Source organism: Lepidochelys kempii, chromosome 5, assembly GCF_965140265.1.
Source record: "Lepidochelys kempii isolate rLepKem1 chromosome 5, rLepKem1.hap2, whole genome shotgun sequence".
Lineage (NCBI taxonomy): Eukaryota > Metazoa > Chordata > Testudines > Cheloniidae > Lepidochelys > Lepidochelys kempii.
Window position 1 is genome coordinate 38,293,180 of NC_133260.1, and position 25,831 is coordinate 38,319,010.

The following is a 25,831-nucleotide window of genomic DNA, read 5'->3' on the forward strand; positions in this document are numbered from 1 at the left end:
AGCTATACCAACAGAGAGAAAACACTGTGGACAGGCTTGTTCTTCATTCATGAGTGAGAAGCAATACAATTTCCCCTGTTCCCCTCCTCCACAACATTTGTAATATAGTATAGGTAGAGAGATATAAGAAGAAGTTGGGAGAATAGCTTAATATGCTTTATAGCCTTGCAGAGGTATGTTTACATACTATAAATTTCTCAAGTTCATAATCTACAAAGGTATGATCCCTATATTCCGCAAACTGAAATATATATTAATCAACCTCACCTGGTGTGATTCTTGCATTCTCTCTCATTCTTTCACTGCTGGACTTCATTTTGCGAAACTGGCCAATAATTAAATGTATTTTTAAGGGTCAGTGGTTGGAGAATGGCAGGTACACACTGGAAATAGTAAATATTTATTTCAGGTTGTTTCTGTTTCCTGCATTCAGTGATCATTTGCCAGCCTTAGACCATTGGTCTTTTAGATCCAAAATCAAGATGTGCAAGTTTGTTTATAAAAAGGTGTACTCAATGTTTAATGACAGGTTTCAGAGTAGCAGCCATGTTAGTTTGTATCCGCAAAAAGAGAAGAAGGACTTGTGGCACCTTAGAGACTAACAAATTTATTTGAGCATAAGCTTTCGTGAGCTATAGCTCACTTCGTCGGATGCATTCAGAAGTGAGCTGTAGCTCACGAAAGCTTATGTTCAAATAAATTTGTTAGTCTCTAAGGTGCCACAAGTCCTACTTTTCTTTTTTCAATGTTTAATATAATCAGATGGGCTAATACAGCAGTTATGATAAAGGATTAAATATTTACACAGGATCCCACATTATACATATATTCGCCTACAATTGCAAACAAACCTTTGTGGCCAATGAGACATAAAAATTGTTTTCTTAAAAATGAAGTAAATTTGCCAAAGACTCACCTGACAAGAGTTTTCAAGCTATCCAATTTAGATAATCGTCTATGGTCCAATAAGTGCTTAGTAAATTAATCTCATTGTATCCAGAGGAAATTTTCTTCAAAATATAGTCAAAAATGAAAATAAAATATCTTTTGTTTCATTTCTGAATTTGAAAAGTTAAATCCCTTCCCAAGAAAACATTTGTTGGTAACTAAACTGTAAAAAGGAACACTTACTTATCTTACAGTAGGTGTGGCTCTTCGAGATTGTGTTGTCCATATGCATTCCAATTCTGGTGCACATGTGCCCCTATGCACTTGAGATTAAATTATTTTAGCCAGCAGTGTCCATCTAGGCCATTCCTGCACCCTGGACACTGCTGGCTGAAGGAATTCAATCTCATGTGCATGGGTACACATGTGTACCAGAAGTGGAATGCATATGGACAATGCATCTTGACCTGCTGCTCACAAACCGGGAAGAATTAGTAGGGGAAGCAAAAGTGGATGGGAACCTGGGAGGCAGTGACCATGAGATGGTCAAGTTCAGGATCCTGACACAAGGAAGAAAGGAAAGCAGCAGAATATGGACCCTGGACTTCAGAAAAGAAGACTTTGACTCCCTCAGGGAACTGATGGGCAAGATCCCCTGGGAGAATAACATGAGGAGGAAAGGAGTCCAGGAGAGGTGGCTCTATTTTAAAGAATCCTTATTGAGGTTACAAGGACAAACCATCCCAATGCGTAGAAAGAATAGTAAATATGGCAGGCGACCAGCTTGGCTTAACAGTGAAATCCTTGCTGATCTTAAATACAAAAAAGGAGCTTACAAGAAGTGGAAGATTGGACAAATGACCAGGGAGGAGTATAAAAATATTGCTCGGGCATACAAGAGTGAAGTCAGGAAGGCCAAATCACACCTGGAGTTGCAGCTAGCTAGAGACGTTAAGAGTAACAAGAAGGGTTTCTTCAGGTATGTTAGCAACAAGAAGAAAGTCAAGGAAAGTGTGGGCCCCTTACTGAATGAAGGAGGCAACCTAGTGACAGAGGATGTGGAAAAAGCTAATGTACTCAATGCTTTTTTTGCCTCTGTCTTCACGAACAAGGTCAGCTTCCAGACTGCTGGACTGGGCAGCACAGCATGGGGAGGAGGTGACCAGCCCTCTATGGAGAAAGAAGTGGTTTGGGACTATTTAGAAAAGCTGATGTGCACAAGTCCATGGGGCCGGACGCGTTGCATCTGAGAGTGCTAAAGGAGTTGGCGGATGTGATTGCAGAGCCATTGGCCATTATCTTTGAAAACTCATGGCGATCAGGGGAAGTCCCAGACGACTGGAAAAAGGCTAATGTAGCCTTTAAAAAAGGGAAGGAGGAGGATCCCGGAACTCCAGTCCAGTCAGCCTCACTTCAGTCCCTGGAAAAATCATGGAGCAGGTCCTCAAGGAATCAATTCTGAAGCACTTGGAGGAGAGGAAAGTGATCAGGAACAGTCAGCATGGATTCACCAAGGGAAAGTCATGCCTGACTAATCTAATTGCCTTCTATGACGAGATAACTGGTTCTGTGGATGAAGGGAAAACAGTGGACGTGTTGTTTCTTGACTTTAGCAAAGCTTTTGACACGGTCTCCCACAGTATTTTTGCCAGCAAGTTAAAGAAGTATGGGCTGCATGAATGGACTATAAGGTGGATAGAAAGCTGGCTAGATTGTCGGGCTCAACAGGTAGTGATCAATGGCTCCATGTCTAGTTGGCAGCCGGTATCAAGTGGAGTGCCCCAAGGGTCAGTCCTCGGGCTGGTTTTGTTCAATATCTTCATAAATGATCTGGAGGATGGGGTGGATTGCACCCTCAGCAAGTTTGCAGATGACACTAAACTGGGAGGAGAGGTAGATACGCTGGAGGGTAGGGATACGATACAGAGGGACCTAGACAAATTAGAGGATTGGGCCAAAAGAAATCTGATGAGGTTCAACAAGGACAAGTGCAGAGTCCTGCACTTAGGATGGAAGAATCCAATGCACTGCTACAGACTAGGGACCGAATGGCTCGGCAGCAGTTCTGCAGAAAAGGACCTAGGGGTTACAGTAGACGAGAAGCTGGATATGAGTCAACAGTGTGCCCTTGTTGCCAAAAAGGCTAATGGCATTTTGGGATGTATAAGTAGGGGCATTGCCAACAGATCGAGGGACGTGATCGTTCCCCTCTATTTGACATTGGTGAGGCCTCATCTGGAGTACTGTGTCCAGTTTTGGGCCCCACACTACAAGAAGGATGTGGAAAAACTGGAAAGAGTCCAGCGGAGGGCAACAAAAATGATTAGGGGACTGGAACACATGACTTATGAGGAGAGGCTGAGGGGCCTGGGATTGTTTAGGCTGCGGAGGAGAAGAATGAGGGGGGATTTGATGGCTGCTTTCAACTACCTGAAAGAGGGTTCCAAAGAGGATGGATCTAGACTGTTCGCAGTGGTAGCAGATGACAGAACAAGGAGTAATGATCTCAAGTTGCAGTGGGGGAGCTTTAGGTTGGATATCAGGAAAAAAATTTTCACTAGGAGAGTGGTGAAACACTGGAATACGTTACCTGGGGAGGTGGTGGAATCTCCTTCCTTAGAAGTTTTTAAGGTCAGGCTTGACAAAGCCCTGGATGGGATGATTTAATTGGGGATCGGTCCTGCTTTGAGCAGGGGGTTGGACTAGATAACCTCCTCAGGTCCCTTCCAACCCTGATATTCTATGATTCTAACACATCTCAAAGAACCACAAATCAGATGTCAAGAATTATAACATTCAAAAACCAGTCGGAGAACACTTCAACCTCTCTGGACACTCAATTACAGACCTAAAAGTCACGATTCTTCAACAATAAATGTTCAAAATCAGACTCCAATCAGAAACTGAAGAACTGGAATTAAGTTGCAAACTGGACACCATTAAATTAGACATTGAATAAAGACTGGGAGTGGATGAGTCATTACACAAACTAAAAATTATTTCTCCATGCTAATTTTTCCCCTACAGTTACTCACACCTTCTTGTCAACTGTTTGAAATGGGCCATCCTGATTATCACTACAAACGTTTTTTTTCTCCTGCTGATAATAGCCCACCTTAATTGATGAGTCTCGTTAGAGTTGGTATGGCAACACCCATTTTTTCATATATCTTCCTACTGTATTTTCCACTGCATGCATTTGATGAAGTGGGCTTTAGCCCATGAAAGCTTATGCTCAAATAAATTTGTTAGTCTCTAAGGTGCCACAAGTACTCCTCGTTCTTTTTGCTGATACAGACTAACACAGCTACCACTCTGAAACCAGTTATTGTAGGGTAAGTAACCATTCTCTCTTCTCTGAGCACTTGCCCATATGGATTCCACTTCTGATGACTTTCAACCAGTAACCTGATGTGACAGAAGTGGGTGCTCAGCATCTACCTAAATAACAACTCCAAGACAGCTCTGCCCAAATCGTGCACTGCAAATTTAAGATGGATACACTTTTGAAAGTGAGCATTGACCTAAAAAGGTGGGACTAAACTAGCTAGCTCATAACACATTCTGATGTAACTAGAAATCTACTTAGATCATCTCTAAATGGATATAGCCTGACTCTTCATTCTATCTGCCAAAGCAACAAACAACTTTGAGAGATTCTGAATGTTTTGGTTCTATCAAGATTGATCACAAAACTAAAAACTAGTGGTTATTTGCAAACAGAATAAAGTCCAAATCAGTAATATATATAATTGATGCTTTTAAAAGGACCAGTTTCACAAAGCTGAAAACAATTATGAGCCAAATCAGCTGGGAAAAAAATTTAACAGAAAATTGTGAATGATAATTGCGAATTGTTTAAAAACACTTTACTAGATGCCCCAAAAGCCACAATTCCACATTGGAAAAAGGCCAAACATTGGCGAAAAAATCAACCTGACTTACATGGAAAATAACAGCAGTTGGGTAGAGTGGGTTAAAACCAATATATAATACATGAAAAAAGGGGACTATGATTGTAATGAACATAAAACAGAAGCTAAGAACTGAAAAGGGAAGCAAAAGATCTAAGGAGAGATCTATGACCAGCAGAGTAAAGGATAATACAGAGGTGTTTTAAGTTTATTAGGTATCAAAAGAATCCAAACAAAGGTATTGGTACATCAATAAATGGAAATGGTAAAATTGTCAATAATAATGGAGAAGAGGAAGAAGTATTCAATACATATTTCTCCTCTGTATCCAGTGGGGAAAGATGATGCAATTATATCATATGATGATAAAAAGAGGATGTTACACAGCACTACTGAAATTAGACATTTTTAAATCAGCAGGTCCAGAAAACTTGCATCCATGATTTGAAAAAGAGCTAGTGGAGGATCTCACTGGACCATTAATGTTGTGCCGTATTTAAAAAGGGACGACCTGGGTAATTATAGGCCTGCCAGCCTGACATCAACCCTAGGCAAAATAATAGATGCAGGCTGATATAGAACTTGATTAATAAAAAAATTAATATAGTTAATGCTAATCAACATAGCTTTATGGAAAACAGATCCTGTCAGACTAACTGTATTTTTATGAGATTACAAGTTTAGTTGATTACGGTAATAGAACTGATGTCAAATATTTAAACTTCTGTAAGACTTTTGACTTGGTACTGCACAACATTTTGATTAAAAAATAGAGTGACACTAAATTAACATGGCACACATTATATGGATTAAAACCTGATTAAATGATAGGTCTCAAAAGTGATTATAAATGGAAAATGATCATCAAGTAGCTGTGGTTCTAGTAAGGTTCCACAGGAATTGGTTCTTGGCCCTATGCTATTTAAGGTTATCAGTGGATTGGGAGAAAACATAAAATCATCATAGACAAAGTTTGCAGATGACACAAAAGCTGTGCAAGTGGTAAATAACGAAGAGAACAAGTCACTGACAAAGAGTATCTGTATTGGTTTGTAAGCTGAGCACAGGCAAACAACATGTATTTGAATATGGCCAAATGTAAAGCTGTACATCTAGGAACAAAGAATGTAGCCAATATAGTAACTCCCCACTTAATGTCCTCTCGCTTAACGTTGTTTCAATCTTACGTCCCTGCTCAATTACAGAACATGCTCCATTTAAAGTTGCGCAATGCTTCGCTAGGACATCATTTGGCTGCCTGCTTTGTCCACAACTGGCAGCCCCCCATCAGCTCCCTACACCCAGCCCCCACAGCACCTCCCACCCACCGGCAGACCCCGCAGATCAGCGCCTTCCCCCCAGCTCCTGCCTGCAGCAATTGGCTGGCTTGCGGCATTCAGGAGGGAGGGGGGAGGAGCAAGGACACGGCGCACAGGCTCCCCCTCCCTCCCTCCCTCCCTTGCCTCTTGAACACCGCAAGCCAGCTGATTGCCGCAGGCAGGAGGCAGGGGAGAGAGGGGGGAGGCTGTGCGCAGGGTCCTCGCTCGTTCCCCCTCCCTCCTGCCCCCTGAACACCACAAGCCAGCTGATTGCCGTAGGCAGGAGGAAGTGGGGAGGAGCGAGGATGCAGTGTGCGGAGTAAAGGGGGAAAAGGGGGGAAAGAAGAGGTGGGTTAAGGGTGGGGGCTTGGAGGAAGGGGTAGAGTGGGCAGACTGAGGTTTGAGCCCCCCGCCCCTGGTGCTTACAGAGTAGGGGAAGCTGCCGCAGCACAACATGTTTCTCCGAGCTGACAGCACCTTCAGCCTCCTTGCCTGCCTCATTGTCTGCAGTGCCAGTGGGCTGTGCCTATGTGGGGTAAGGCGGGGGCACCTCCCAACTATAGTACTGTACTGTATAGTATGGCATAAAAATTTCCCTGGAACCTAGCCCCCTCATTTACACTCATTCTTATGGGGAAATTGGATTTGCTTAACATCTTTCATTTAAAGTCGCATTTTTCAGGAACATAACTACAATGTTAAGTGAGGAGTTACTGTACTTACAGGATGGGGGGCTCTAGTAGAAGACTCGGGAGTTCACAGTGGATAATCAGCTTAACTTGAGCTGCTGCCTACTGATAAACTCAAGGAGCTCGATCTATTTAGCTTGGCAAAAAAAGAAAGCTAAGAGGTGACTTGAGCAGAGTCCATAAATACCAATATGGGGAACAAAAAAATTGATAATAAGAGCTTCAATCTAGCAAAGGTATAACAAGATCCAGTGGCTGGAGAAATTTAGACAAGAAATAAGTCCTACATTTTTAACAGTGAAGGTAATTAACCATTAGAACAACTTGAGAAGGGTTGTGGTGGCTTCTCCATCACTGGAAAATTTTAAATCAAGATTGGCTGTTTTCCTAAAAGATATATTCTAGTTCAAAAAGGCAATGACTTCAGGGAAGACCTATGGCCCCTGTTATACAGGACATCAGACTAGATGATCCCAGTGGTTGTGGTGCCCCTGCATATTCTCAATAGCTGAGTGGTTAGGGCACTCAGCTGGGATGTGGGACTCCAGATTCAAATCCCTGGTCTGGACCAGGAGCTTAAACGTAGGTCTCTTCCACACAGGTGAGTGCTCTAACCACCAAGCAATAAGATATTCTCAATCTCTTCTGCTGAAGCTTTTCCACTTTGTATAAAATATTTGAGGCATTACTCCTGACAGAATTCTCCGCCACTACAGAATTCTGCAGAAATTAACGTTGTGTGCACTGAATTTCCTTTCCCCCACAGAAATGGGCTGCACTGCTGCTGGTCATCACTAGGAGCAGATGTACTCAGCAGAGCCCAGCTTACACATAGAAGACACTGCTGGGGGAGGGGAGGGAGCTAGAGGATTCCTGGCAGTGGCAGTTCTCAGCATGCCCTGAGGAAAGGTGAGGGTGGAGCACAGGAAACTCCGTGCAAGCCTGGGACCGAGCACCAGGCTGTTTCTCCCTCTTGATCCCTGGGCTATGGCCGGGCGGGGGGGCTGTCTGGGCTGGAGGCCACGGCTGGGCTCTGAGGAGGGGGAGGAGATGGAGGTGGATGTCTGGGCTGCGGGGGAGGCCTGTGGCTGGGCTCTGGGGGGAAGGGTGCGGGTATCTGGGGCGCGGGGCCCCCGCAGCGGCGCTCTGAGAGGGGTGGTATTTGGGCAAGGGAGGGCCCTGCGGCTGGGCTCTGGCTGAGAGAGGGTATCTGGGCTGGGGGGCCCGCAGCTGGGCTCTGGGGGAGGGGTTGTGGGTGTTTGGCCCCCTGGCTGGGCTCAGGGAGAGAAGGGGGCAGAGAAACAGGAACTGGGTTGTCACAGGGGTTTCTTTAACTCTCTACTCCTGAGGGAATTTTTGTATGTGTCTATATTGTTACAGACATACGTGCTGACAGGTATTTTGAAATAAATTACCAAAATAATTGAAACTGGCATGATTATGTTGTGTTATTTTGACAAATAAAATTTGCAAAATTTTGCAGAAATTTAGAATATTGTTTGCAGAATTTTTAATTTTTTTGGTGCGGAATGCCCCCAGGAGTAAGGCATTAAGGAGTGCAGGATATCTAACAGTTTCTGGGATTTTTCCTGTATCATCTCAACCAGTGTCTCTAGCATGTCCCTCCCGCCAGTAGAGATGATCCTGGAATACTATGTAGTCACCAAGGTGGCATGGTGCAACAAGGATTTTAGTGTCATCCGGTGAAGATGAGGACATAGCTGTTAGGATAAGCTTCATAGCCCTTTGGTTTACTTCATCAGAAGCCTGCTCCTGATGAACTCAGTATTGTCACTTGAGGCTGTACACTCTACTGTGGAATGAGACCTAACCCTAGAAGGAGCAGTTGAAGTTGCTTACAACTTCCTTACAAACGATAAGCCCCTGGGGATCCTGAAGGGCCAAGATGGATTGCTATAAGGAAAGGCAGCATGGATTTACCATGGGGATTACCAAGGATAGTGCCCATCTCTAGGTCCCTTAGGTCTGTGTGAGAGTAGTAATGGGACCTAGAATCCCTATGAGAACCAGTGGGATCCTATCCTGAGCAGAACCTTGGAGAATAGGGAGGTGGAGCCCTGCTAGCCATAAAAGAAAGGGCAATATTCTTCCTCAGGGGACAGAGCAGATTTAATAGGAGTCCAGGGATGTGCAATAGGAAGCTCCCTATTTGGTGCCATTGAAGTGCTCAGTACAGAGGATGAGGTAGTGGCTGATACCAAAGCGAGAGAGTACACTCACCATAGATGCCAATAGCGGTGACGCAGGCAGAGAGGATACTGGGATACTACTTGGTACCATAAAGTACCTCAGTGCCAAGAAGATCAGTTCTATAAGTAGCACATTGGGGACCACTGACAATGACACAGACAATGTCAGTACTGAGAGCCATAATGTTGGTACCACAGAGCAGCTCCTAAGATAGCATGAAAGTGCTCTTTAGACAGTACCATAACTAGGAGACCAGACTTCTTCAGAGTGCCTCCTTAAAGGGTATCTCCAGGCTTGGAATGGAGGCAGACTCAGGCATTCTCCATCTTCTTATTAGCTCCCTGAGAAGGTTACCTATGTCTACGCTCTTTTGAAGAACTGTGCTCTCTCCTGTCTCATAGAATCATAGGGTTAGAAGGGACCACAAGGGTCATCTAGTCTAGTCTAACCCACAGCCAAGGAAGCAGGATTTGTTTTGTCTAAACCATCCAAGACAGCTGGCTAACCAGCCTCCTTTTGAAAACCTCCAGTGAAGGAGCTGCCACAACCTTCTTAGGCAGTTTGTTCCATTGTCCTATTGTTCTTAAGAAGTTTTTCCTGAGATTTAATCAAAATCTGCTATGTTTCTTAACCCCTTTCAGCAGACATTGAACAGGACATGACTGCAGTCATTGTCGAGGAGGACTTCTTAGTGGTAGGGGCTCAGGAGTGGGAAGTCAAACCAGTGCTCACAGATCTCTCAAATGTAGACTTCTCTGATCCAGGAGGATCTTGTTCTCATATCAGAAGCAAGTCTTCATTGATCTGTCTCACAGAAAAAGGGTCAGATGATCCTCCCTCACCTTGTATGTTTGTTTAGAAAACAGATCGACATTTAACTGCAATATCCCCTGCCCTGAGGCAGAACAGGCACCTTGAATGGCCATCATTAAAGGGAACAGCTGACTTACAAAAGGGACAAAATTTAAAACCTGTAGGACTTGGTTTCAGCCATATGGGCTAAATGCCAGTACCAGGTAAAACTAACAAAAACTAATCCTAACACATATCTATGCTATATACACTAAATACTTGTTTTGCAGCCACAGGAGCTAAGAAGGGACCTGCTCTGCTCATTGTGTTCTTAGGTGAGAGGCATGCAGGAAACAGGCACAGACCTAATGGACATTGCTAGCCAAAAGAATCTGATCTCAATGCAGGCGGACAAGCAGAACACATGCACAGGCACTCGAAGGAAAAACACATGTTGCTAGTAGCATCATATACGTAAAAAGACATGGTCTTTGTTCCAAAGGGCTCACAGTCTAAATTGGACAGAAAATACAAGAAAGAATTGCTATTCATTACATAGGGAAGGGGACTAACTGGCTCTTATCAGAAGCAAAATAATAAGCCGACTGTAAAATACCCAATAAGATTTATTAAATGAATGTGAGCCAAATATTCCTTTGTTGATTTTTTTTTAACATTTAAAGCAGTAAAAAAGAGTAAACATGCGACAGTCTAAGAAGTTAATCTCTGTGGTTTTTGAGATTAAAGATTGTATGAGTTTATAATAGATGTTATGAAGACTGGAGGAAAAATTCTGCTCTCAGTCACATCACTGAAAATGATGAGTAACCTCACTGATGTCAATAGAGTTAACTTCAACCAGGGTAACAGAGCAAATTTTGGCCCTAACATTTGTTGTTTTGCTTCTTTGGTTGATGTACTTGGGATTATTTACGCTGGAGGCTGGTTAACAATGTGAAAGTAGTTAGATACTAAAAGCCAGTTTACAGACACTGGTATAGAGCTTTAAGTATCTGATTCCCTTTGCCTTATGTATGCCTTAAGAAGCTTCAATTGATCATTTATCCAGCTCTACTTCACACATGAATTTGAGAACATCCTAAGTGTGGCTCTTAGATTGTTAAAAATAAAAAAATTAAGTGTTTTAAAAGTAAGAAAAAAACAGCTTTTGTGTTCTTTATGTGTACGCCACAAAACACATAGTTTGGCTTTGCAATTCCTTGTTACGCTTTTGAAAATAAGGTTCCTGAGCCAGGCACCTCCAGGATGGGCATCAACTTTAATTTAGCTGTCTTGTACAGTTCTATTAACATTGTGAAAAATTAAGATCCTCCCCTGCAGCATCACTGTCTTGATCCTCTAAAAGCACAGATGTATTTGGCATTAGAGGAACCCTTCATCTTAGGAGAGCCCAAATAGCAGCCTGATTCTTAGCCACACAAATTTCTGGAATTGAATAAGCAATAGAGGGTCATAAAGTGTTATAGATTCACCAGTGTTGAGGCCAGAGCTCTTTACGTGCGAGCTTCTACCACAAAAAAAAAATGCTTTCCTCAGTCTCTGCCGAGGGGTCCTGTGACTGTCTCTGTAGAACAAGATGAATGACTCTAAGCGTCTGAGGTTTCAAATATACTTCATAAAAGACCCAGGTGAGTAATCAAGTAAGACTGTCAAGCCTATTGATACTGGTATCCCCATTCTCCTCTTTTTTTCAGCAAATGAACATAGGAACAGAAAATCCAAAGACTGCAACAATAAGCTGTCTGGAATTGGGAACTTCAACAAGAGTGTGCTGCAAAACTGCTGGCCTTCTCTTATGTGTATCTCATCCACAAGACAAGACAGTTGGTGCAGAAAACAGTGAAGGAGGTTAATCAAGTGATCAGTGTGTGCTGTGCATTCTCTTGTGTGCCCCGTCTACACAGCTCAAGCTGTAGAGACTCATGCCTTTAGTTCTGGAACTCCCCAGTTTAATCTCTTATATATAAGTGTTTATATACAAATGTTAGGAGTCACCATATTAAGATGGACAATTAGAGTGCCTGGCATTAAATGAGAATAGAGATATAATAGGCATCACAGAAACTTGGTGGAATGAGATAATCAATGGGACATGATAATATCAGGGTATAAAATACATAGGAATGACAAATTAGATTGCCCTGGTTGGGGAGTAAAGCATAGAGCGAAATAAAGTAAAAATCTTAAATGAAACGAACTGAACCCATGCTTGAATAATAAGAATTTAGCAGCAGGAATACACTACTGACCACCTGACCAGGATGGTTACAGTGTTTGTGAAATGCTCAGGGAGGTTACAGAGGTTACAAAAGCAGAAAGCACATCAATAATGGGTGATTTCAACTATCCTTATATTGACTGGTAAATGTCACCTCAGGGTGTGATGCAGAGATAAATTTTCTAGGCACCATAAGTGACTACTTCGGGGAGCTTCTAGTCCTAGAGCCAGCAAGGGGAGAGGCAATTATTGATTTAGTCTGAAGTAGAGGACCCAGGTCCAGTCCAAGAGGTAACAGTAGCTGAACTGCTCGGTAATAGTGACCGGAATGTAATTAAATTTAACATCTTTGTAGGGGGGATATTGCCAGAAAAACCCACCATGGTAACATTTAACTTTCGAAAGTGGAATTATACAAAAGCGAAGGCATTTGTCAGACAGAAATGAAAAGGAGCTGTCACAAGGGTTAAATGCCCGCAAGCAGCACGGGAACTTTTTAAAAACTACATTATACAGACTCAGACTACATGTATACCCCAAATCAGAAAAGACAATAAGAGGATCAGAAGAATGTCATCGTGGCTAAACCGCAGAGTAATGGAGGCTGTTAGAGAAAAAAAGGCAGTTTTTAAAAATTGGAAGTCATAAGTTAGTGAGGATAATATGATGAAGTATAAACTCTGGCAGGTTAAGTGTAAAAAGTACAATAAGGCCGGCCAGGAAAGAATTTGAAAAGCAACTGCTATAGATGCAAAGCTAACAGTAAGATTTTTTAATAGGTACACCAGAAGCAGGAAGCCTTCCAAACAAACAGTGGGGCCACTAGATGACAAAAGTGCTAATGGAGAACTCAAGGAAGACAAGGCTAATGCAGAGAAGCTAAATGAATTCTTTGCATCAGTCTTCACTGCCGACGACGTGAGGGAGATTCCTACACCTGAGCCATTCTTTTTAGGTAACAAATCCGAGGATCTGTCCCAGATTGAGGTATAAGGAGGTTTTGAAACAAATTGATAAATTAAACTGTAATAATTCCCCAGGACTGGATGCTTATTCACCTAAGAGTTTTGAAGGAACTCAGATATGAAGTTGCAGAACTACTAACTATGGTATGTAGCCTATTGCTTAAATCAACTTCTGTACCAGATAACTGGAGGATGGTTAATGCAATGTCAATTTTCTTAAAAAGCTCCACAGCCAATCCTGGCAATTACAGGTTGGTAAGCCTAACTTAAGTACCAGACAAATTGGTTGAAACTATAATAAAGAACAGAATTATTAGACATATAGATGACTCTTTTCCCAACATACTGTTTTCAGCAAGGCTTTTGTAAAGGGAAATCATGCCTCACCAATCTTAGAATTCTTTGAGGGGATCAACAAACATGCGGACAAGGGTGATCCAGGGAATATTGTGTAAATGGACTTTCAGAAAGCAATTAACAAGGTCCCTCACCAAAGGCTCTTTTGCAAAGCATGCATGAGGGAAGGTCCTTCCATGAATCAGTAACTGGTTAAAAGATAGGAATCAAAGGGTAGGAATAAATGGTCAGTTTTCACATTGGAGAGAGATAAACAGCAGGCTCTTCCAAGGATCTGTACTGGGACCTATGCTGTTCAACATATTAATGATCTCGAAAAGGGATTGAACAGTGAAGTGGCAAAGTTTGCAGATGATACAAAATCATTCAAGATAGTTAAGTCCAAAGCTGATTGCGAAGAATTACAAAAGGATCACACAAAACTGGCTGACTGATCAGCAAAATGGCAGATGAAATTCAACATTGATAAATGCAAAGCAATGCACATTGGAAAAAAAATATCCCAACCATACACACAAAATTATGGGTTGCACTCAAGAAAGATCTTGGAGTTATCATGGATAGTTCTATGAAAACTTCAGCTCAATACACAGCAGCAGTCAAAAAGGTTAACAGAATGTTAGGAACTATTAAGGAAAGGGATAGAAAATAAAACAGAAAATATCATACTGCCATCATATAAATCCATGATGTGCCCACACCTTAACAGTGTGTCTAGTTCTAGTCCCCGCATCTCAAAAATGATATAGTGGAACTGGAAAAGGTTCAGGGAAGGGCAAAACAATGATCAAGGTTACGGAATGGCTTCCACGTAAGGAGAGACTAAACAGATTAAGGCTGTTCAGTTTAGAAAAGAGATAAGAGCATCACAGAATAATGGGGGGATAGGATAGAGATTTCCTGCAACCTTCAAGCTTATATACCACATTTAACAATAAAACAAACTCTGTTGTGGTAACTGCATACAAGTAGTAATTGCTGGAGAGTGAAGTAAATGAGGCACCACTGCCACACAGAGATCCATGCACATAGAGCCAGTTACAAGATTAGAGCTTTAAATTGAACCTTAGGATCACTTCAAAAGCTACCATTGCAAAGGATAGCATTATGACATGGTTTCATATTGCTCGTTCTGCCAGAACTAAACTGCATTAAACATATTACCAAACAGTGTTCTCACATGTTAAGATGAATGATGATTTTTTTTAATGCAGATAATACATTTAAGGTGGCAACAAAAAATATGGGCTGTAAGGTGATTTCATAATCATGGAATCATAGAAATGTTGGACCGGAAGGGACCTCGGTAGGTCAACTAGTCCGGTCCCCTATACTGAGGCAGGAGTAAGTATTAATCCCTGGCAGGTGTTTGTCTAGCCTGTTCTTAAAAACCTCCAATGACAGAGATTCCACAGCCTCCCAAGGTAATTTGTGTCGGTGCTTAAATACCCTGACAGCCAAGAAGTTTTTCCTAATGTCTAACCTAAATCTTCCTTGATGCACTTTAAGCTCATTACTTCTTGACCTATCCTCAGGGGATAAAGGGAAGAATTTATCACCCTCCTCTTTATAACAAGCTTTTCTGTACTTGAAGACCCTCTCAGTCATCTCTTCTCCACACTAGAAAAACCCAAGTTTTTCAATCTTTCTTTATAGGTCATGTTTTCTAGAACTTCAATAATTTTTGTTGCTCTCCTCTGGACTTTCTCCAATTTGTCCACATCTTTCCCAAATTGTGGTGCCCAGAACTGGGCCAAATACTCTTGTTGAGGCCTTATGAGTACAGTGGAAAAATTATTTCTTATGTCTTGCTTACAATACTTCTGCTATATATATCCCAGAATGAAGTTCATTTTTTGTGCAACAGTATTACATTGCTGACTCACTTAGTTTGTGATCCACTATAACCCCCAGATCCTTTTCTGCAGTACTCCTTCCTAGGCAGTCATTTCCCATTTTGTATTTGTGCAACTGATTATTCCTTCTTAAGTGTAGTACTTTGCATTTGTCCTTATTGAATTTCATCCCGTTAATTTCAGACCATTTCTCCAGATTGTCAAAATCATTTTGAATTCCTAATCCTGTCCTTCAAAGCACTTGAAACCCCTCCCAGCTTGGTATCTTTCCAAAACTTTATAAGTGAACTCCCTATGCCATTATCCAAATCATTTCTAAAGATATTGAATAGAATTGGACCCAGGACATCTTTGTGGGACCCACTCACTATGCCCTTCCAGCTTGATTGTGAACCAATCATAATTAAAGGTAAGATTTTGTTATGGATATTTTTAGTAAAAGTCACAGACAGGTCACGGACAATAAACAAAAATTCACAGAAGCCTGTGACCTGTCTGTGACTTTTACTAAAAATACCCATAACAAAATGGGGAGCTCAGCTATGGGGTCCCCACACTGTCTGCAGAGGCTGGGCAGCTATGGGGGCCCACTCCAAGCTGTAGGGTCTCTCCGCTGCCCGCGATGGCTGGGAGCTCTAGTCCCCCCACCACATGCTGCCTGCAGCAGCCAGGACCTGCAGGGTACCCCCACTGGATGGCAGGAGTACCCTGAAGCTCCCCACTGCCTGGGCAGTGGGGGGATCCTGCTGCTCCTGTCTGCTGCGGCTGAATTCATGAAGATTGTAGAAATTACGGAATCCATGACTTTTGCAACCTCTGTGAAAAAATCATAGCCTTAATGATAATTACTGTGAGTACAGTTTTCCAACAAGTTGGGCAGCCACCTTCCAGTAGGTTTGTCTAGGCTATATATCCCTAGTTTGTTTATGAGAAGATCATGTGAGAGAGTATCAAAAGCCTTACTAAAAAATGAGATGTATCATATCTACTGCTTCTGACTTACTCACAAGTCTTGTTACCCTGTCAAAGAAGAATATTAGTTTGGCTTGACACAATTTGTTCTTAACAAATCCATGTTGATTGTTACTTGACACCTTATTATTTTCTAGGTGCTTTCAAATTGATTGATTGATTATTTACTCCATTATCTTTCCGAGTACCAAAGTTAATCAGCGTGGCCTATAATTCCCTGGGTTGTCCTCATTTCCCTTTTTATAGAAAGGTACTATATTTGCCCTTTTCCAATCTTCTGGGATCTCTCCAATCCTCTACAAATTATCAAAGATAATTGCTAATGGCTCAGAGATCTCTTCAATCTGTTCCTTAAGTATTCTAGGATGTATTTCATCAGGCCCTGCCGATTTGAAGACTTGGCTAAGTAATTCTTAACTTGATCTGTCCCTATGTTAGCCTCAGATCCTATATTAGTAATCTAATCAGCGTCAATCTTTTGGGTGAAAACTGAAGCAAAAAGGTATGTAACATTTCAGCCATTTAAAAAGTATGGGTTAAGTGTTAAAAAAACACTTTCTGTTATTGTCTTTCCCTCCTCATTGAGCAATGGGTTTATCTTGTCCTTGGTCTTCCTCTTGCTTCTAATGTATTTGTAAAATGTTTTACGGTTACCCTTTATATCCCTATCTAGTTTAATCTCATTTTGTGCTTTGGCCTTTCTAATTTCATCCCTATGTGCTTGTACTGGGTTTTCTTTTTTAAATATTCATGCTTTGTATTTTGATCTAGTACTCATTTTTCGTACATCTCTTTTTTGAGTTTCAGGTCACTGAAGATCTCCTGTTTAAGCCAAGGTAGTCTCTTAGCATATTTCCTATCTCTCCTATGCATTTGGACAGCTTGTCTAAAAAAACTGCCAACTCTCCTGAACTCCTTTTTCCCTTAAATTTGCTTCCCATTGGATCTTACTTACCAATTCTCTGAGTTTGCTAAAGCTTGCCTTCTTCAAGTCCATTGTCTTTATTCTGCTGTTTTCCCTCCTGCCATTCCTTTGAATCACTACCATGACTACAACTACACTGCATATATCATTTCATTATCTCTTTCACCCAAGGTGCCTTTCATCTTTAAATGCTCAACAGTTCCTCCCTACTTGTCAGAATCAATTCTAGAACAGCATCTTCCCTAGTCGCTTTCTCCGCTTTTTGTAACAAAAAGTTGTCTCCAATGCATTCCAAGAACTTGCTGGATAATCTGGGCCCTGCTGTATGATTTTCCCACCAGATGTGAAGGTAGTTTAAGTCCCCCATCATCATTAAGTCCTGTGCTGTTGATAATTTTGTTAGTTGTTTTTAAAAAAATACTCATCCACCATGTAGTACAACACCAAAAAATGAAAAAAATATTGGTAATATCTCTTCTTACCATAACATCTCCAAGTTACACATTGAAATAAGCCTGTTATTAAAATGCAATTTACCATTACACGTACAGCATGTAATGACTGCATCTGACTTTTTAAATCTGCTCACGGTGATTCATAATGATCTGTTTTGTTATATGTTAATCTTAAATATACTCTTATATTAGATTAAATAAGGAATTGTCGCTGTATTCCTCCTGTATCAGTTTGTTCTTCATTGTTGGGATACTGTCATCTAATGAGCTTATTTTTCTAATCCAGTGCCCAAGAGGCACTTTAGCAGCTAGCTATTCCTGCTTTTCTTTAAGTGATATGTGGAAGCACATATCTATGTATAATCTGTTTCATTGATTTAAATTCATCTGGGCATAATGAAAAATTTTCACAAAAACTGCTTTGAAAACTGAAAATGTACAACAATATTTACCACTTCATCATTTCTTGCACAGCACAGAAAGGCGTGCATGACTGTATGTTTGCATACACAGACTATATACAGCAGATCTTAACAGACTATAAATAAATCTTTTACCATTTTACCATTAAACAACAAAAGCATATTTAAATTATAAACACACATATAAGACAAAATATTAAAGATATTAAAATTATCTGCTGAAAATTAGACTGGACCAATATCAATAATTGAGCTGCCCATATGCATTAATTGATCTTTAACTATTCATGGTAAATAGGCCCAATGGCCTGTGATGAGGTGGGATCTGAGTTACTAAAGAGAATTCTTTCCTGGATAACTGGCTGGTGAATCTTGCCCACATGCTCAGGGTTCAGCTGATCGGCATGTTTGATGTCAGGAAGGAATTTTCCTCCAGGGCAGATTGCAAGAGGCCCTGGAGGTTTTTCGCCTTCCTCTGTAGCATGGGGTGTGGGTCATTTGCTGGAGGATTCTCTGCTCCTTGAAGTCTTTAAACCATGATTTGAGGACTTCAATAGCTCAGACATAGGTGAGAGGTTTGTCGCAGGAATGGGTGGGTGAGATTCTGTGGCCTGCGTTGTGCAGGAGGTCAGACTAGATGATCATAATGGTCCCTTCTGACCTTAATATCTATGAATCCTCATTTCACCACTTTACACGTTTCTGGCATACAACTTTTTGAAAATGTAACTTAGTATATCCAGTATATCCCAAATTTTCCAAGTTAGGTGCAGGTAGTCCCATATGTTTGTGGATGTCTAATTTATGGAAGTAATTTTGTGTACAAAAAGTTAGTTATGCACAAATGTACATGAGCAATTGGATACTCCAGTCTGAAAATCTGGCCTGAGAAAGGAGCAAGTGACCAGAATCATGGTATAACATGATTAAGTTCTATATAAATTTATAGGATAGGTTAGTCAGAGAACCCAAAATCCATATAAAAAGAGCCATGCCACCCACTAGTCACTTTCTGTTTAATAAAAACCAGCTATGGTTCTGCTCCTCAACATCTCTATTTTCTCAGGCCTGTGAAAAAATAAAGGAGATATTACTAATAGTAGGCAGGGAAGATTTTTGTTATTGATATTGGTCCAGTCTAATTTTCAGCAGATAATTTTAATATCTTTAATATTTTGTCTTGTGTGTGTGTGTTTATAATTTACATATGCTTTTGTTGTTTAATGGTAAAACTGCTCTTCAGTAATTGTTAGGTTTCTAGAGACTCTAATTTTAAATTTACTTTATTTAAACATTCTAGTTAACCATAAAATATTTACTCATTATTGGACTACAGTGGCATTATTTTGCATTCTACCAATTGTAGAGATTATTCCTAGAGCACAATAAGGTGTCTACATATTGGATACAGAAATGTGTTATAAATTTTCTTTTCAATGAACAGTTGTACTCAATATTTTGCTGATCATTATTCATATCCTGCTCCTTTAGATATATAAAAATTATCAGTGTACAGTAAGTGAAATCCTGGCCTCACTGAAATTAATGGCAAAACTCCCATTGAACTCATCCTGGATTTTTAGAAGTTGCTAATCAATCAGACTTTTCATTAAGAACAATATAATGTAACAGCAGCAGAAATCATGTCTTTTCTTTAGTGAACACGGTTTCAAAACTTCTAATGTTTTAACAGAGTATAAAAATGACAAATATCTACAACAAATTGAGAACACGTAAATTAAATTGAAAACAAGAAGGCAGTATCATCAGATAATAACCAGGGACTCTTATAGAACTTACCTATAGGAATGCTAATTAAACTCAGAAAGTACTCCAAAACTCTAAATCCATTACTAAGCACTAAATCAGTCAATAGATATATTTCCTTGCTTGGTGAATTTCTCCATTTGCTATAGGAAATACCAAGAGAAAACTACTTCAAATCCTTTTAATGTTAAAATATCAGAGGGGTAGCCATGTTGGTCTGTATCCACAAAAACCACAAGGAGTCCGGTGACACCTTATGTTAGTCTTTAATGTTAAAATATGTTAACTAAAATATTAGTGTTTACAATATTGTAATGACACAGGGCTGAATATTGTTTTGTTTTGATTACTATCATGAAAACATTTAAAAATACCAATACAAATCAGGACACAAGCCCACCCACCTCCCATGCTTCAGCGCCTAAGCTCCAGCCTGAGCTTCAACTTCAAAGCACTGTCTATACAGCAATTTTTAGAGCACAAGAAAAGTACAGCTAGCCAGGATCTGTAGACCCCACTGAAAGGCTCACTCTGAAATGCTGTGTAGACATCCTTTTTGAGGCTTGGAAATAGCTTTCCTTCCCTAACAGTTTTATTCCTTTATGTTTTAGATATTAACAATTACCCATTTTTAAGAATTACAAGCCAACGTGGCTCTGTTTCATTTACAGCACTTCCTGGTTCATGTACCAGATGAACAACTTTTTATTCCTGTAACCATGCCATCTTGTGCTATAATCTTGTCAGATCCACAAATTAAGCAAGGCCAAATTAGATCAGCTTGCAGATGAGAGACAGCCATGCAACATACTTGAGATCTGAATTGTATTGCTAGTGATCAGAAGGTATCAATACTACAAGTCAGTGAGGTTCATCTTCTCTCCCCATGATACTGTCCTGTTGCACTGCTGCTATGGTATTGGTATCTCCAACCAGCTAGAATCCCGACGGAGGTGGCTATTCCACCGTCCTGGTCCCCATGGTCTCGGTATGTAGTGTGTTCCTGTATTAGAGGGGATTATATTCCAAAGAATAAACCAGAGATGCATCTGGCTTGGATTGGGGCAGATACAAATTCCAAATCAGAGGGTCCATCACTGAAAACTACCTGCCAGGAATTACAAGGAATTCAATCCTGTGAACTAACAGCCAAAGGATTCCTGCCTCAATGCAGTTGCTGCAGCGGGAAACAGAAGAAAAGGAGGCAATCCAAGACAAACAGTCTAAACTACGTGGGACTTCATAGACAGTAGTCAACAACTTGAAGTGAACCTAGAATATGAAAGAGTTTTGGGCAGCTCTATGTGTGACTTTTCTCACCAGTGAAAGACAGTTACTAATGACTAAAACTGGTCAAAACTCAGGATTTCCAGTTGGTGGGAAATTTTGACATTGATAAATTCCTTTTGGTTCTGACTCAGAATGAAGAAAAATATTTTTGAAATTTCTTGTGAACTGGAAATTCTGAAAAAATTCAGTTTCGTATGTTCTGTTTTGGATTTTTTTATATAATTTTGTATTTCCAAATCTAATTTAGAAATTTCAGATTTTCATTTTGGAATTTTTGAAACTTTGTTTTGAATTTTATTTTATTTTTACATTATTTCTTGACATATCATTGGTAGTAAAGGGACATAATATAACAGGTGTATCAAAATGTCCTACTGTTTCATTACACCACAAACAGGAGACACTTTAGTACTGATTGAAACATCTTATCTTTTGTAGATTAAATAGAAATTGCCCTAATGATTGCAATAAAATAATAAAGAGAATATTTCAACTATTATATCATGTTGTGAATGTCATAATGTACTATCAGTACTGACATGCCATGAAATATAAAATAATATTTTAAACAAAAATTCAGAAGTTTTCAAAAATGAAAATATTTTCATTTCGAAACATTCTTCTGCAGGAATTTTTGCCAAAATCAACATTTTCTGAAATGTTTTGATTTTGACAAAAATGGTAACTTTTGACTAGTCTACTTTTGATTAGAGGATGGAACCGTTTGGGACCAGGGAAATAGATGGGGATTTCACGTAGAAGAGCTGAAACAGATTTAGGAGGCATAGTTTTGTGCTGGTCCTCATCTGACATTCTAGACAAATCATACAATGAGTTAATATGCATGTTTACAAATAATTTGTATTTAACCGTAAACTTCACAGTCTAGGAGAATGTGTAATTCTGTGGTCAAGTTAATGATTGAAAAGTAAGGGAGGTGTAATTTGACTAGTAAAAAAATCTATAAAATCATAATCTGTGTGGTATCACCCTCTGCAGCATGGCGGGGGGACTCACTGCACCCCCCCGGCTCCCAGCTCCAGGTCCTCTAGTTGGTGGAAATTTCGATAATACGTCATCAGAAATGGGTTGAGCTGGGTATCATTCAAAAGCCCTTCCCTCACAAACACAAAACCAAACATGACAAACCTAGAACAATTATGTAGCTATATATTTGAGAAAATGTTTAAAAATCAGTTTTTATTATTATACTTTAACACATATATGCCAAACAGACAGCCCTCAAAGTTAAACTGTGGCCCTTAACTGTCAGTACTGTGTTATCATTTAATGATCAGAACCTGATTAAGTTTTTAAACGTTACATGTTCAATGGAAGGGATGCTTCCAGTTGATTTGTACTCATCAGCAAAACAGAAGCAGTTCAGTGGTACTGATTCTCAGCTTTGTTTAGTACGCCAAAAGAGATGTAATGAGGCACTGCTTAAGATATCTGCATCCAGTCAGAAATTACTAGAATTCATCCTTAAATGGTATGCACATAATTATGTAACATACATTACAAAATGAATTACAATCCCAAAGTATATATTACAAAATCCTTGTTTTTACTTTGGTCCTGATCATTTTTAGGCATCAATGGGGAGAGAAAGAGGACTGACTAGTAGCTGAATCTTTGGAGAATACCAGCACCCCAGAGGACCTGGTTAAATGGTGCTTGGTGGCACCTTACATGCTATAAGAACATTAAAGGACTTGGCAGATGAAATTGCAAGCCCAATAGCAAGTATTGTTAGTGAATTTGTAAACTAATGGATCATATCCTATGTCAGGAGAACGGCAAATATAGTACCTATATGTAAGAAAGGAAAAAATATGATCCAGGAAATTACAGGTCCATTAATATGACCTCAATTGTATATAAGGTCTTAGAACAAACTTTGAAAGAGTAATTAAAGACTCTGACAGGGTCAGGCCAGTTGGCTACAGGAGAGTGATAGAAGGCAGATATATTAGCCCCAGGTTAAGTAGGTCCCCTTTCCCTGGGTAAGGTAAAAGGGAAGGTTCCAGAACAATCAGGAACTTTCTGGAAACAATTAAGGCAGACAGGCTGATTAGAACACCTGCAGCCAATCAAGAAGCTGCCAGAATCAATTAAGACAGGCAGGCTAATCAGGGCACCTGGGTTTAAAAAGGAGCTCACTTCAGTTTGTGGTATGCGTGCGAGGAGCTGGGAGCAAGAGGTGCAAGAAGTGGACAGTGAGAAGGCGTACTACTGGAAGACTGAGAAGTACAAGCATTATCAGACATCAGGAGGAAGGTCCTGTGGTAAGAATAAAGAAGGTGTTGGGAGGAGGCCATGGGGAAGTAGCCCAGGGAGTTGTAGCTGTCACACAGCTGTTACAGGAGCCACTATAGGCAGCTGCAATCCACAGGGCCCTGGGCTGGAACCCGGAGTAGAGGGCGGGCCCAGGTTCCCCCCCATCCCTCCAACTCCCTACTTGATACCGGAGGAGTTGAACTGGACTGTGGGTTCCACCAGAGGGGAAGGTCTCTGGCCTGTTCCCCGATCTACTAGGTGGATCAGCAGAGACTGTGGGGATTGTTCTTCTTCCTTTCCCCATGCTGGGCCAGTGATGAGGCTAACTGAGTGAATGGCAGATTTGAGCCACGAAAGTGGCCAAACTGAAGGCTGCCATGAACCTCCGAGGTGAGAAAATCTGCCAATAAGCACAGAACCCACCAAGGCAGAGGAGGAACTCTGACACAAGACATAGAGGTAAACAGTAATTGTGATAAAATAAAACATGGTTTTATAAAAGATAGATCATGCCACACCCAACTGATCTCTTTCTTTGAGAAGATAATGGATTTTCTAGATAAAGGAATTGCAACGGTTCTAATCTACTTCGAGCAGATGGGGATTAATACAAGAATTAAAAGGTGGGTAATGAACTGGTTAAACGGGAGACTTCAAGTCATTCTGTCAGGCTGGAGGGAGGTTACTAGTGGAGCGCCTAAGGGGCCAGTCTTGGGACCGATCTTATTTAACATTTTCATTAATGAACTTGGCATAAAAAGTGGGAGTGTGCGAATAAAATTTGCAAAAGACACAAAGTTGGCGGGTATTGCCAATCTGGAGGAGGACCAGAATATCCAAAGATCATCTGGACAAACTTGAAAACTGGAGTAATAGAAATGGGATGAAATTTAATAGTAAAAAATGCAAGGTCATGCTCTAAAGGACGAACAAGAAGAATTTTTGCTATAAGGTGCGGATGTACCAGTTGGAAGTGACAAAAGGAGGAGAAAGACCAACCTGAATTGGTTGATCACAGAACGACTATGAGCCACTAATTTGTTGTGGCTGTGGAAAAGGATAATACAATCCTAGGATGCAACAGGTGAGATATTTCCAGTAGAGATAGGGAAGAATTATTACCATTATACAAGGCACTGCTGAGACCTCATCTGGAGTACTGTGTGCAATTCTGGTCTCCCATGTTTGAATTCAAACTGGAACAGGTGCAGACAAGGGCTTCTAAAATGATCAGAGGAAAAGAGACTTAAGGAGCTTGGCTTATTTAGCCTAACCAAATTAAGACTGAGGGGAGAGGTGTTTGCTTTCTATAAATACATCAGAAGGATAAATACCAGGGAGATGTCAAGGACACAACCAGGATGTGGGTGATCAGGCCTCATGGTCGGGCCAGGCGTGGTAGCCAGGCCTGAAGGTTAAAGTAGAATCAAAGATCAGGACCACAGGACACGTGGGGTGTAGTCAAGAGCAGAACCAATGGTCAGAGTCATGGATCAGAACCCAAATTCCACAACCAATGGGTGAGCCAGCGATATTGTCAGGAAGGAGAGCTGGGATCCAAACCAGGGCTGACAAGGACACAGAAGTACAGGGGCTAACGTGGAAACAAGAGCAGGGAACAAGAAGCAGCACCAAGTGCAGCTGCAGGCATGGAACACACTGAGCAGCCGGCAAGTTCTAGCTCTTCCTGGGTCAATTGCTAGCTAGCTCCACCCCTCTACCATCAGGAAGTACAATCAATCAGATAACCCCTGCTAGAATCAGCTGTGTTCAATGTGTTGCTAGGAGGCTGACCTTGCTGCAGGTGTCTCCCTAACAAGAAGAGAACGAATTATTTAAATTAAGAGCCAATGTTGGCACAAGAACAAATGGATATAAAATGGCCATCAATAAATTTAGGCTTGAAATTAGACAAAGGCTTCCAATCATCAAAGGAGTGAAATTTTGGAACAGCCTTCCAAGGGAAGTAGAGGGGGCAAAAAACCTAACTTGTTTCAAAACTGAGCTTGATAAGTTTCAGAGTAGCAATCGTGTTAGTCTGTATCTGCAAAAAGAACAGGAGTACTTGTGGCACCTTAGAGACTAACAAATTTATTACAGCATAAGCTTTCATGGGCTACAGCCCACTTCATCGGATGCATAGAATGGAACATATAGAAAGAAAATTATATATATATATAATATATATATATACACACACACACACACACACACACAGATAAGTTGGAAGTTGCCGTACAAACTGTGAGAGGCTAATTAGTTAAGATGAGCTATTATCAACAGGAGAAAAAAAACTATTGTAGTGATAATCAAGATGGCCCATTTAGACAGTTGACAAGAAGGTCTGAGGATACTTAACTTAAGGAAATAGATTCAATATGTGTAATGACCTAGCCACTCCCAGTCTCTATTCAAACCCAAGTTAATGGTATCTAGTTTGCATATTAATTCAAGCTCAGCAGTTTCTTGTTGGAGTCAGTTTTTGAAGCT

General features: G+C 40.6%; 1 protein-coding gene across 4 annotated transcripts in view; it reads right to left on the reverse strand.

Annotated features, from left to right (window-relative positions):
- PDE4D (phosphodiesterase 4D) overlaps positions 1-25,831 on the reverse strand; it is a 769,499-nt gene that overhangs the window by 513,771 nt on the left and 229,897 nt on the right. The window lies entirely within an intron of this gene.